We start from the raw sequence: 12,595 nt of genomic DNA, 5'->3' as shown, positions 1-12,595 counted from the left end.
GAAACTATCCTAAGTAGGAAATGCATTTAATTCACCTCACCTACCAAGCATCATAGCTTAGTTCAGCCTACCTTAAATGTGCTCAGAACACTGACATTAGCCTACAGTTGGGCAAAATCATCTAACACAAAACTTATTTTATAATAAAGTGTTGAATACCTCATGTAATTTATTGACTACTGTACTGAAAGAAGAATAGGATGGTTGTATGGGTACGGAATGGTTGTAAGTGTATTGGTTGTTTACCCTCAGGACTGCACGACTGACTGGGAGCTGTGAGCATCACGGGAGAGTATAGTATTACATATGGCTAGCCTGGGAAAAGATCAGAATTCAAAATTCAAAATTTGGTTTCTGCTGGGTGCATAATGTTGAAAAATTCTACACTGAACCGTCTTAAGTCAGGGAACATCTGTACAGTGTTTAGCCAAATCTACTCCCATGCATTGCTCTATAATTACACAGATGTAATTGTAGAAATGCCATTGATAGAAATGAACTTCCTTTAGCCCCCAAGTTTTTCCCTTGCTCAGAATTATATACCTTCACGGGTATAAATTTAACATGTCTTCCGCAGTCCCTGGGAAGGTGCAAAAATGCTTTAGCTACATCCTCTGGACTTCTAGTTAACAACTCTAGATTCCAGAAAATCTTTTTTGTTTCCAGCAACTTACATAAAGGCAGTCAATCAAGTACGTACTTAAACAAAGTCTGAGATGGCATTTACGACAGACATCAAGAAACACACATCAATAAAATGTTTTCTCTTGTAGCTAGTTCATCTACATATTTTCATATGGAAAATTAATAATACCCTATCACTGTTATTGGTAACTGGATTTTGTTTGGTTTTAAATATATCTTGGCTATTAGGTTAATCCAGTGGCTCTCAAATTGGGGCAATTTTGGCAATGTCTGGAGACATCTGTGATTGAAATGGCCAACAGAGAAAGTGCTCTTGACAACTAGTGAACAGAGGCCAGGGCTGCTGCTAAACATCCTACAGTGCCCCGGACCAACCCCCGAAACGAAGAATTATCAGTGCAAATAGTGCTGAGATTGAGAAGCCTTGAGGTAATCCTCTTTCTCCTGGTTTATTGGAAACATCTTATCAGAAACTCTGCCTTTAATTTTTACAATATAATACACTCTAAAACCTACAAATAACTGTAGAGAAACCAATTAATACAAAAGACTATCACTAGGCTGTTTTCAAAGTTTCTTGTCTTTGAAAGTCTCATCTTTGTAGAGTTTCATTTGTAAAGCACAAAAGAAAACACTCATGAATCATAGCTAATGAATTTAAACTGCCCCTGAGCTTGATTTTACCTCCTTAAGATGTGTTAGTGTCACTTTCGTAATTAAAGCATGAGGAGAGTGAACCACTCTTACAAATGCTGTTATTCTTTCCTAAGCAGAGCCCATGGAATAAGAGAAGAAAATAATTTTCACTTGATTGTTTTAATCATGAGGGAGTTGGTAAATAACTATAGTTTATCCAAATTAGTTTCTTTCTATCTCTCCGACTCTCTTTGTTCTTTCTTTCTTTCATTGTTGATCAACTTTACCATGTGTAGGTTTTCTTTTTTATTGTTCTGTTGAGATAATATGTCATTACTCAATGACTTTTTTGGTCTGAATGTCTGGTTCTTTTCATGGAACAAAATTAATTGCTGCCACTGCCACCATTGCCCAGAACAGAACCCCAGGTAGAGTGGCATCAGGGGATGATATGAGGCTGCAAGGAGATGCATATGTAACGGGAAAATGTTCTGAGAAGCCAGCTCTAGTCCTGCCCAGCATGGGTGGAAGAGGGAGGGAGGCAGGTGAGGGTGGTGTGCTGCATGGGAGAGCGCAGCTTCTGCCAAGGTGATGGCTCATGTTGTTCAAATTTAAGATTGACCAGAAGCATAGCAAAAAGACTGAAAAGGTAGAAAGTTCCTCTGTAAGCCAAATAAATTTACCATCCTTGAGTAGAAAGCAGGCTGGTGAAAATTTGGAGTAGACTTAAGCAGTTCAAACTTTCATAGAGCGACAGCATTTAACCTCATAGATTTATATTGCCTAGATTAAGGAAAATAAAATAACACATATATTCCTCATGACCAAACCAAGCCCTCCCCCACTTACCAGCACACATCCACACGTACACTCCTACACCGCTCCCCCCCACCACACACACATACAGTGATAAGTTGTCTTTTCTCTTGAAAGGAAATTGATCTGCTATATCCAGTAAATTTGGAAAAGGGAATTGGTTTTTTGAGGGGGTATTATTTTAGTCTGAAAATAAACTTTCTTGAAATTCCTTATTGTTAGAAATTACATAATAAAACAACTTTAATTGCTTTTGGTTGTCAAGATAGAGTTAATGGCAGTTGGCTGAAAATACAGTACTTATGACAACGCTTCAAAAGAAGGTAGATGGCAAGTTCCACTGTAGACACTGAACCTGCAGCAACCTTTTCTCATCCTCGTTAACACTGTCTAAGTATTTAGGTACTTAGTGAATCATAATATATGTATTTAACGTGTGCAGTCTGTTTCCTTTAGGACATGTAAAAGCAGGGACCTGGTTTTATTTTTCTGCTCAAAAATAGCCCCCCTCCACTACCCCCTACCCAAATAAGAACTCCCATAACACCTGACACATTTCTTTCCATAATCAATATTAAACATACTGGCTGACAGGCTGAATTTACTTGAATTTCTCCATGACTTAGCACATAGATGACAGTAGGAGAAAGGATGTCCTCAGCTTCTTAAGGAGCGTTGAACCCAGCCATGAAACTTTTCACAAGAGCTTCCTGTATAACGCAATGTCTACTCCATGGCGAATGGGCTGTGATGGATTCCAGTTGGCTGAGCCTCCAATGCTGAAGGGAGCATCAGGCCCCTCTTCAACAGGATGTGGGAACGTACCTCTCACCACAAATTGAGTTCTTGGGGCAGGAGCGGGCTGCTGCAGGCCAGGCAAAGCACAGGAAGGAGGAGCTGGCAGTGGAAGAAGTGGTGTCAGCCCCGATTGTGACAACCCTTACATTTCTCAGTGACTTGTGAAGGTGGAGAGGGCACTGTAGCCCACCCCAGCCTCGTGTTCTGAGGTGTAATGTAGTAAGATGAAAACACCTGGCATGAGGGGGGTGTCTCTGGGAGCTGTGGGTGCACGGCTTCCCTCGAAGCAGGTCATCATGGCCATTTCCCCTCAAGAGGCTGGCCTGAGCATCTCGGCAGAAAACCTCTCCAAATGTCACTGTGTATCATCATTCCCTCTTCTGGGATCTCAGGCACCTGCACTCTTTCCTGGTTCCTACTGGGTTCTCTCTTCTAGGGTGAATTGAAGTAGAGGAAGCCAGGTCACAAAGCAAATGGTAAAACTTAGCTGGTAAAGACTCACCTCCCAAATGCTGTGTCATCTTGAAGTCTCTGGTATATTGATCAGTTAGGCTTTGTGTACCCTTTGTCTCTAAAGACCAGGCTTGAAAATCACCATCATTCTACAAATTAGAACCTTCAAACCTCTTCCTGGTTAGCCAACCAAATTGCTCCTGCACAAATACAATTTTGAATTTGGCATGGCCTCTGATGGCTTAACCATTGATGGATGAGGAAATTGAATGTGACTTTCTATGTGTTTTCTGAAGTTTGTTCTGCTGTAAGTTTTTGACTTCTTGATGCTAATGGAATGGTGATAGGATGTAGATAATACACAAACGATCCTGAAACCATGTGTTTTTGTCATTCCATTTTATATAGTTTTTAACAGCAAATTTATCTTACATTTGCTTAGGATATAATTCATTTAGCCCACATTAACTATACCGAATGAGAGGATAATCTAATGAACCTGTAGATGATGGAAGTGTTTTCATAAATCTCGTCCTAGTGGCTTATTTGGATCTCATGGTAATATTTAATGTCCACGTCCTAATACAAGTCCTTTCATTTTTCCTGTACCTCCAACTCTGTCCCCTCAAAGAGATCTCATTTTCATCTACTATTTCTAATGGTTACTCTATTTTCATATAAAGAGAGTATAGACAAGCAAAAGAAAACTCACTTTGTTAAAAGCATACGGAATTTGAAGTAAAACATTCTTGATGGCTGAGAAAGGAAAAATAAGATAGAAGTGTTCTGTTCTCTTTTTTTCTCAGCCCCCACACCCCTCTCAATACACGTAAACACATGTTGACACTGAGGCTGGGACATGAGTCCTTTCTGCAGTTGACGAGAAATTAGAAACTGAAAGTGTATTGTCGACATGGAGAGGGTGCGGGTGGGGAGAGGAGGCCATCTGTGGGGTTTTCTAGAGACTTCCTTCCCAGCATGTGAATAGTTCTGTGTGAAGAGAACCACTTAGAAGAGAGAGATTTCAACAAGCCCCTCAAAACAGGGGGCGCCTGCTCCCCAGTGAGGGATCCAGAGCGTGGTTTGCGGAAAATAAAAACTAGTATTAGAAATAGAGGGAGATGGATGATATCTGAAACCTCACTCTACAGCGTATGTGGAGTCCTTCCCCCACACCTCTCTCCAGCCCATTTCTATTTCATCTCCTCTCCTTTTGAACCTGGAAGAAAATGCACTCAGTGTTTCATAATCAGGATTAAATAATATAATCACCTCACAGTTCTGACCTCACTTTTTCTCTCCTATAACTCACAGCAGCAAGACTACCATGAAATGAGCAGTTTCTCTTACTTTTGTCATCACGGGGCTCTCTACTGTCGGTTGCACCTTTTCTCATTAAAATTGAGATGTTCTCAATTTCAGTGTTTCCATGGTGTATGCTTTTAACACCTAGCCACCCTCTTTTCCCAGGCGTCCTCAGTTTTCCAAGGTGCTACATGACTTCAGCTGCTCTGGGTTTTCACGTACCCACTCATTCATGCATTCCCGCTTTCTCTCCTGATGGTACTGGTGATTCCTTGCTTCTGTGCTAGTTCTAGTTTGTGGCACTTTGCCACTATCTACTTGAAAGTCTGTGCTTTACTAAGATCACTTATTCTAGGGTACAAATGATCTCAATATTTTTCTAGGTACACTCATATATCTGGCAAAAAACCTTGTGGAGTTTGGTATTTTACACCCATTACTAATTCTATTAGTAGAACTAACGATGGCAATTAAAAACATAATTTCACATATAATATCTCGCTTGATCCTCCGAAAAGCCTGGTAAATTCTTCTTGCTATAGAAAGGTAAACTGAGTTCAAGTACCTGGTAGAAAGGAGATCTAAACCCAGATTTTCTGATTCTAAGTCCTGTGTTCTCCCCAATACATCATAGGATCATGGCTTTCTTTTTTTCTTATATAGTCAGTATGTGGAGTTTAAATTCTCAGCTCACATGCAAAACTTTTTTTAAGTTTCCTATTCTGATCCAAAAAAATTTCCACCAAACCCTAGTAATTTACGTTCTGTCCAAGAATGCCTAATCATTGCAGGAGATGTGTTAACATCTCATAGTTGCTGAGACGAACAAGGAGACAGAACAAGGCGCAGGGGGTGCAGGGCTCTGGCCAGAACATCCTGATTCACTTTGCAGCATCGCAAGCAACCTGGAAAGGGGAAACAGCTAAGAGAAGACAAACAATGCTACTTGCTTTCTTGCTCTTTGGTCTAAGTGTCTCTTGGTGCGGGGGGGAGGTTTTAGGTAGCTGACTGTATTAGGTCTCTTTCCCGTAAACAGCTGCCCCCTAGAGTCAGTGACATGAGTCAACCAATTGTCACTTCAGGGACCTGGGGCACCATTCTGGCTTGTCCACTGTCCCGCCCCAGGGATGGTGTTGATTGTTCACCTGGCTGCAGCTTAAAGTGTATTCCCAGAGGGAGGTTGAAGAAGGATGTGAACCAATATGAAAAATTTGATTTTTATATTTTCCCACAGTGCAATGTTTTCTTTTTTCTGTTGCTGTGATCGAAAGAGCAAAATGACAATGACTCAATCCCTCACACCATACACAACAATAAATTCAAAATGGCTTAAAGACTGAAATATAAGACACAACACCATAAAACTCCTAGAAGAGAACATAGGCAAAACACTCTCTGATGTAAATTGTAACAAAATTGTCTTATATTAGTCTTCCAAAGCAACAGAAACAAAAGCAAAAATAAACAAATGGGGCTTAATCAAGCTTACAAGCTTTTGCACAACAAAGGAAACCACAAACAAAACAAAAAGAAAACCTGGGGACTGGGAGAAAATATTTGACAAGGCTTAATTTCCAATATATGCAAATAGCTCATACAACTCAATAACAAAAAACCGAACAGCCCAATCAAAAAATGGACAGAAGACATTTCTCCAAAGAAGACATACAGATGGCCAGCAGGCACATGAAAAGATGCTCAACATCACTAACTATAAAAGAAATGCAAATCAAAACTACCGTGAGGGATCACCTCACACGGGTCAGAATGGCCATCATCAAAAAATCTACAAACAACAAATGCTGGAGAGGGTGTGGAGAAAAGGGAATCCTCCTACACTGTTGGTGGGAATGTAAATTGGTGCAGCCACTGTGGAGAACCATATGGATGTTCCCTAGAAAACTAAAAAAAAAGTTACCATATGATCCAGCAATCCTGTGCCTGGGCGTATATCCGAAAAAGACAAAAACTCTAATTCGAAAAGATACATGCACCCCAATGTTCATCGCAGCACTGATTACAATAGCTAAGATGTGGAAGCAACCTAAATGTCCATCAACAGATGAATGCATAAAGAAGATGTGGAATATATATACATATACACACATATATGTATAAAATATCTCAGCCATAAAAAAGAATGAAATAATGCCATTTGCAGCAACATGGATGGACCTAGAGATGATCATACTGAGTGAAGTAAGTCAGACAGAGGAAGGCAAACATCATGTTTTGTTGCTTATACGTGGAATCTAAAAAATAATAAAAATGAACTTATTTACAGAACAGAAACAGACTTACAGACATAGAAAATAACTCATGGTTACCAAAGGGGAAAGGGAGGGAAGGGATAAATTAGGAGTATGGGATTAACAGATACGCACCATTATATATAAAATAAATAAACAAGGTTTTTACCATATAACACAGGGAACTATATTCAATATCTTATACTAACCTATAATGGAAAGAATCTGAAAAAGAACATATACATATAAACGAATCACTTTGCTGTACCTGATACTAACATAGTTTATAAATCAATTATACATCAACTTAACAAAAAAGAAAATGACTCAAAAGGGAGGAGAAAATGACATTTCAATAAGATCTAGCTTACATGTAAACACCTTATTGTCCAAATGAAATTTTGTTTGATTCAAAATATTTTTTAAACTTTTAGAAAATTTTAAATGACTTACACATAAGTGTGGTTACTGTAACAATGGACCAAAATCAAATTTCTAATATGAATAAAAACAATAAAAACGACTTGAGAGATATAAGCATACTTGTCACTGACTAAAGTTATTTTTTGAGTGATAAGGCAAATAAAGGTATCTTGGATGGTCTCCTTTGTGGCAAAGACAAGGAAAGAGGAAGGCAAGAAGCCCAGGGTGTGGTAGAATCACCCCGGGGATTTTTTCAAGCCACACATGCTAAATGTCCCAATGCATCCTGCTTTGTTTCTCTAAAGATGACTTTAAGGAGAATCGTCAGCCCAGCCAGCACAAATGGGATGGTGTAGAGTCCCCTGGTGCGTTTGAGTACACAAACGATTCAAAACCACTGGGATCCTGGATCCGTCTTGCTCTTATCCTCACATCTTTATCGACTCCTACTACCAGAGTGGCAGAAATTCAACAGCCAGGGCTGGCATATCTTTTGGGGCCACCCGGATTCAGCGTGGGTGAATGGATCTGGACTGCAGATGCTGGCTGCTCCTCTTTCTAAATTTCCCCTCTGTCTTCTACATTCACTAAGTGGGTTCAAGGGTAACAATCCCCAAATACGTGTCCATGTCTCAGAACCTGTGCATGTGACCTTATTTGCAAAAGGGGGTTTTACAGATGTAATTAAGGATCTTGGGAGGAGAGCAACCTGATTATCTGGGTGACACTGAATCCAATGACAAGTGTTCCTATAAGATACAGAAGAGACGAAGACAAGAGAGGTGGAGAAGGCCATGTGAAGGCAGAGGCAGACTTGGAGTGATGTAGCCACAAGCCAAAGTATGTTGGCAGCCACTAGAAGCTGGAAGAGGCAAAAAGCGGACCTTCTTCTAGAGCCTTTGGAGGGAGCATGGCCTTGTCGCCACCTTGATTTCAGAACTCTGGCCTCCAGGACTCAAAGAATAAAGTTCTGTTGTAAGCCACCTAGTTTGTGATCATTTGTTATAGGATCCACAAGAAATTAATACACCCACCCTCACAAAGATCCAAACTGCCTTTGTTCTTTATTTCTATAAATGTCCAAGCACTTTTTTGGGCCACCATTTGTTACCACCCCAGAGCAAGGCGTCCCTGCTGGGATGGTCCCTGGCTTGGAACAACAGAGTGTACAATTAGTCATATGCAGTAGGTGAGATTTGGTGGTATTTAACATGCTCTTGGAATCAAGATCAGGTACTAGTCTAACCAACACTGGTGGCACAGTCTTGGCAATACTACTAATAAAATATATATTGAATTTATACAGCTCAATGGTTTTGCTGGTTTCCTGTCCACGTAAGGAGGCTAGTTAGTAGAGATAAAACAAAACAAAACAAGTTCTGAACTCTGAAAACGTATCAGAGAAACCTCAGACCAGCTTCTGACGACGAAATATTCTTCAGCTTCAGACTCCCACTGGAGTCTCATCCTTGCCCAAACATGTACTTGGTCTATTCCTAATGGCTGAGAGAGAGACACTTCCAACCTCTATTTCTCATCAGTCAGCAACTGTAGAAATAAATGCCTGGGACATGCTTGACCCTGGGCTTTGGTAAAAAGAAAGATCAGAATGAGCCTTCAAGTTGGGCTGCTTTTAATGGGAAGACTTACCTTAGACTAACAGTGTTTGAGAACGAAAAGAACCTTAAACGTCAGTGAGGTCAAGCTCTTCATTTTACAGGGAAGGAGGCAGAGTAAGTGATCTGTCCAAAGTCACACAGCTACTTAGCAGCAGAACCAGAATCTGGGTCTCCTGCTTGCTCATCCATTGTGTCCACCTTCCCGTGCTGCCTGTCCTGTGAGATGGCAGCTTCTGCAGCATCTTCCTCTTAAAAACAGTCACAACAATAGATAACGCTATTGATGGCCTTCTTTGCTTGGAGCTCATAATAAACCATGAAGTTATTGTTATCCCCACTTTACAGATTAAGAAACCAAGGCATGGGGCAGTTCAGTAATTCACCCAAGGCCTATAGCTGGTGAACGGCAGAGCCTTGAGTCTGGACCCACGGTCTTAACCACAACCCCTGGGACCACAGCCTTAACATTGCAAGGCGCCACGGTCCTCTCTCACGCTCTTGTTCTTAGAAATGTTCATCCATAGGAAGCCTCTGTTAATGCCTCAAACCAATGAAAGATGTTGTCTACTTCCCTTGACATATCTCTCTCTCTCTCGTTAACATGGGATTCCAACAGTAGAAAGAAAACACGATTTTTAAGGCACAGTGAGGCTAGAACAAGCTTCAAAGCAATCGCTTGCGCTTAGCCTTTGCGCCACTAGGTGGCAGTGTGACTGCTCGATGAGGCCGCCATAACTTTCAAGGGTCTAGAATTTCCCCCAAAACCAGCTTTACTGAACTCGCAGTCCAGGGAAGGGGTCTCTGGATCCCCGCAGGAGCTGGGAAGCATTTGAAGTGCACTGGTTGTTAAATAAATGGATGGAAATAACAAGCAGGCAGTATGGATATGAACTTTTAAAATAATCTCCCAAGAGAAATGGGGGCCTTCCCAGACATCTCTGTTTGAAACAGAAGGTTGACTTCTCCAGGGTGTCCCACGAATACACGGCCATTCCTTTGACATGCATGGTCGCCTTTCATGGAGCACTGTTAAAGACGTGGTTTTATTGGAAGGGAAAATCTCGTCTTCTCTCCCTCATTTATCATTAATTTCCCAGAGCATCAGAATCTGAAGTTTGTGGCCCACCTTGTATATGCACGTTTTGATTAACATAAAATCTCCCTCGACAGTCTCTCAGCGTGGACAGAAAAGCACAGCTATGATTTTACCTTGTGTTCATAAACTCATCTATTTTTCTACACACAGTAATCTCTAATGGCAAAATATTTAAAGTGGCAAATATTAATGATCTCTCATTATATATTATTACACAATAAGTATATATAATTTTATACTTACAACAACCCTATGAGGTAAGTACTATTATTATCCTCATGTTTTTAGAGGAGGAAACGGAGGCACAGAGAGGTTAAGTGTCTGGCCCAAAGTCACACAGCTGGTAGGAGGCAGAGTAAGAGGCCCATGCTTTTCTTTTAATTATCTCATGGTAGGTTTAGTTAAAGGAGGGGGGGGGGAACCCTGTGATTTTTTTCATGAGAGGCAGCAATTCATACAAGAGGGCCAAAGGCTGCAACTACATTTTGGAGGTACCGGTTGCTCTGAAAGATTTCCTTGGACGACTTTGTCATCATTTGTCTCACTTGGCCAGGATTCCTTCTGAGAAGGCAGGGTGGACGGCAGCATGGCCCCCTTTCCCTAGTCTGTGTAGGAATTGCACGTGAACCTCCACTTCCAGCCAGCCCTTAGGCTTTGGGGGAAAGTGAAATTTGCTCCCCTTCATCAAAACGGTAAGCACAAGCTCGTCAGGAGCCAAGATGAAACCAATTGTCTGTGCCCAATTAGGACCGTGGGTCTGGTTTTGTTGCAAGACTTCATTTAATACTAGCAGCGCCAGAGGCTGGAAACAAGCAGGTGTGAGAGTCTCTATCCAGTTACGAAACAGCAAGTGACAGACACATTTTTATCTGCTTATCACCCTTCTGGCTACAATGAGGCTGAGTTGTGGTGTCTGATGTCCACCTCTTCTGCTAGTTGCCAACAGAACATGCCATTCTGTCAATGATTCCAGCCAGCACAATCTGTGCTCCCAGAATTTGGAGGCGGTACCTTTTCCTGCTGTTAAAAAAAAAAAAAATCGCACATTGATTTGAAAGAGGAAACCTGGGTAGAGCTGTTACCTGACTCCTGCAGAATGAAATGGGAGGGTGGTCTCATTGAGTAGGTCTTCCAGGGGGCAGGGGCTGGGCCCCTCTTCTCTTTTGGCTGTTGTGTCTGCTCAGCATGTAGAATCCAAGCCCTGGGGCACTTTCTGAGCCCTGGCAGGGAGATGTCCAGGGGAACGGATGAGTGATCCGCCCTTCCCCCCACCCCGCCCCACCAGGCGGACTTAGACAAGAAAAGTTCTATTATGCCCTCAGGATGTTGAGTAAGAAAGAGGAGAAAGAGGGGAACTAAAAAATGTCTATTCAGCCTGAACGCTTCTGCTGACATTCCCACCAACCATGTGATATTTAAAAAGGCGAAACCAAAGCAAGGCTCTCCTGCCGCCACCATGGCTGTCAAAGGGAGGAACGTGGAAGGCATTTGGTTCTGTGATCTGCTTGCACGCCGGGGTTGTCTGCCTGTGGTGGAGGTCAAGGATGGGGGGGCTGTGACTAGGGATGTCCACTCCATCATGTGGAATATTTGGGACCCAATTGCATCTGTAATTGGGAGGCGAAGTGAGCTGCTTGACTGTAGGAACTGAAGTAGGGTGCCGTGGGTGGAAAGCCCAGTGGATTCACTCCTGTCTGCTCTTGGGTAGACTTTTCTTCAAACTCTGAAGAAAATGGAGTATTCAAATGACAATCCATGTTAAGAGACTACCGTTGGCACAAAATGGGATTTTTAAGACATTGTGGCCTATTAAATTAACCTCCCCTATCTTCTATTCATTCATTCATCATTCATTCATCATCCACATTAAACACCTACTGAATGTGCCAAGCACTGTGCTGGCCTAGAAAGGTGAATGAGACAAGGCTCTTCCTCTGAGTGGTTTATAATCTTGTAAAGGTCGTGCCAGGAATGGCCACTTTCCTTCTTATAGAATTTTCCTTTCTTCCATAGGGTCGACAAACTTTGACCCGTGTGCCCAATCTGGCCTATGACCTGTTTTGCAGAGCCTCAAGCTAAGAATGGGTTTCCCATTTTTAAAGAGTTGTAAGAAAAACAAAGAAGAAGAAGAAGAACAGTGCATGACAAGGACTGTATATATGGCCTAAAATATTTACTATCTGGTCCTTTGCAGAAAAAGTTTGCCAGCGTCTGTTCTATAGTAAGAGAATTCTTGCTTTTGGGCCAGGCATACAACTACAACTACATTTCCTAGCCCCTCTTGACATTAGCTGTGGCCTTATGACTAAGTTTTGGTCAGTGGGATCAAGGCCAAAGAGATCTGTGGAGCTTCTGCGTAGTGCCTTTAAGCTGGGCCCGCCATGCTTTTCTCTCCCAGAATGCCGTGCGGGACTGCGCTGCTCAGATTCAGGGACCACTAGGGCTTATTCATGAGATGCATGGAGGCTGGGCCCTGGCACCAGGGAGCAACTCGACCATCCCTGGATTTTACTGGATGGTTATGAGGGAGGGAAAGAGAGAGGAGAAAAATGTTA

This window comes from Hippopotamus amphibius, chromosome 15 (assembly GCF_030028045.1).
Source record: "Hippopotamus amphibius kiboko isolate mHipAmp2 chromosome 15, mHipAmp2.hap2, whole genome shotgun sequence".
NCBI classification, from domain to species: Eukaryota; Metazoa; Chordata; class Mammalia; order Artiodactyla; family Hippopotamidae; genus Hippopotamus; species Hippopotamus amphibius.
This window is presented reverse-complemented; position numbering follows the sequence as displayed.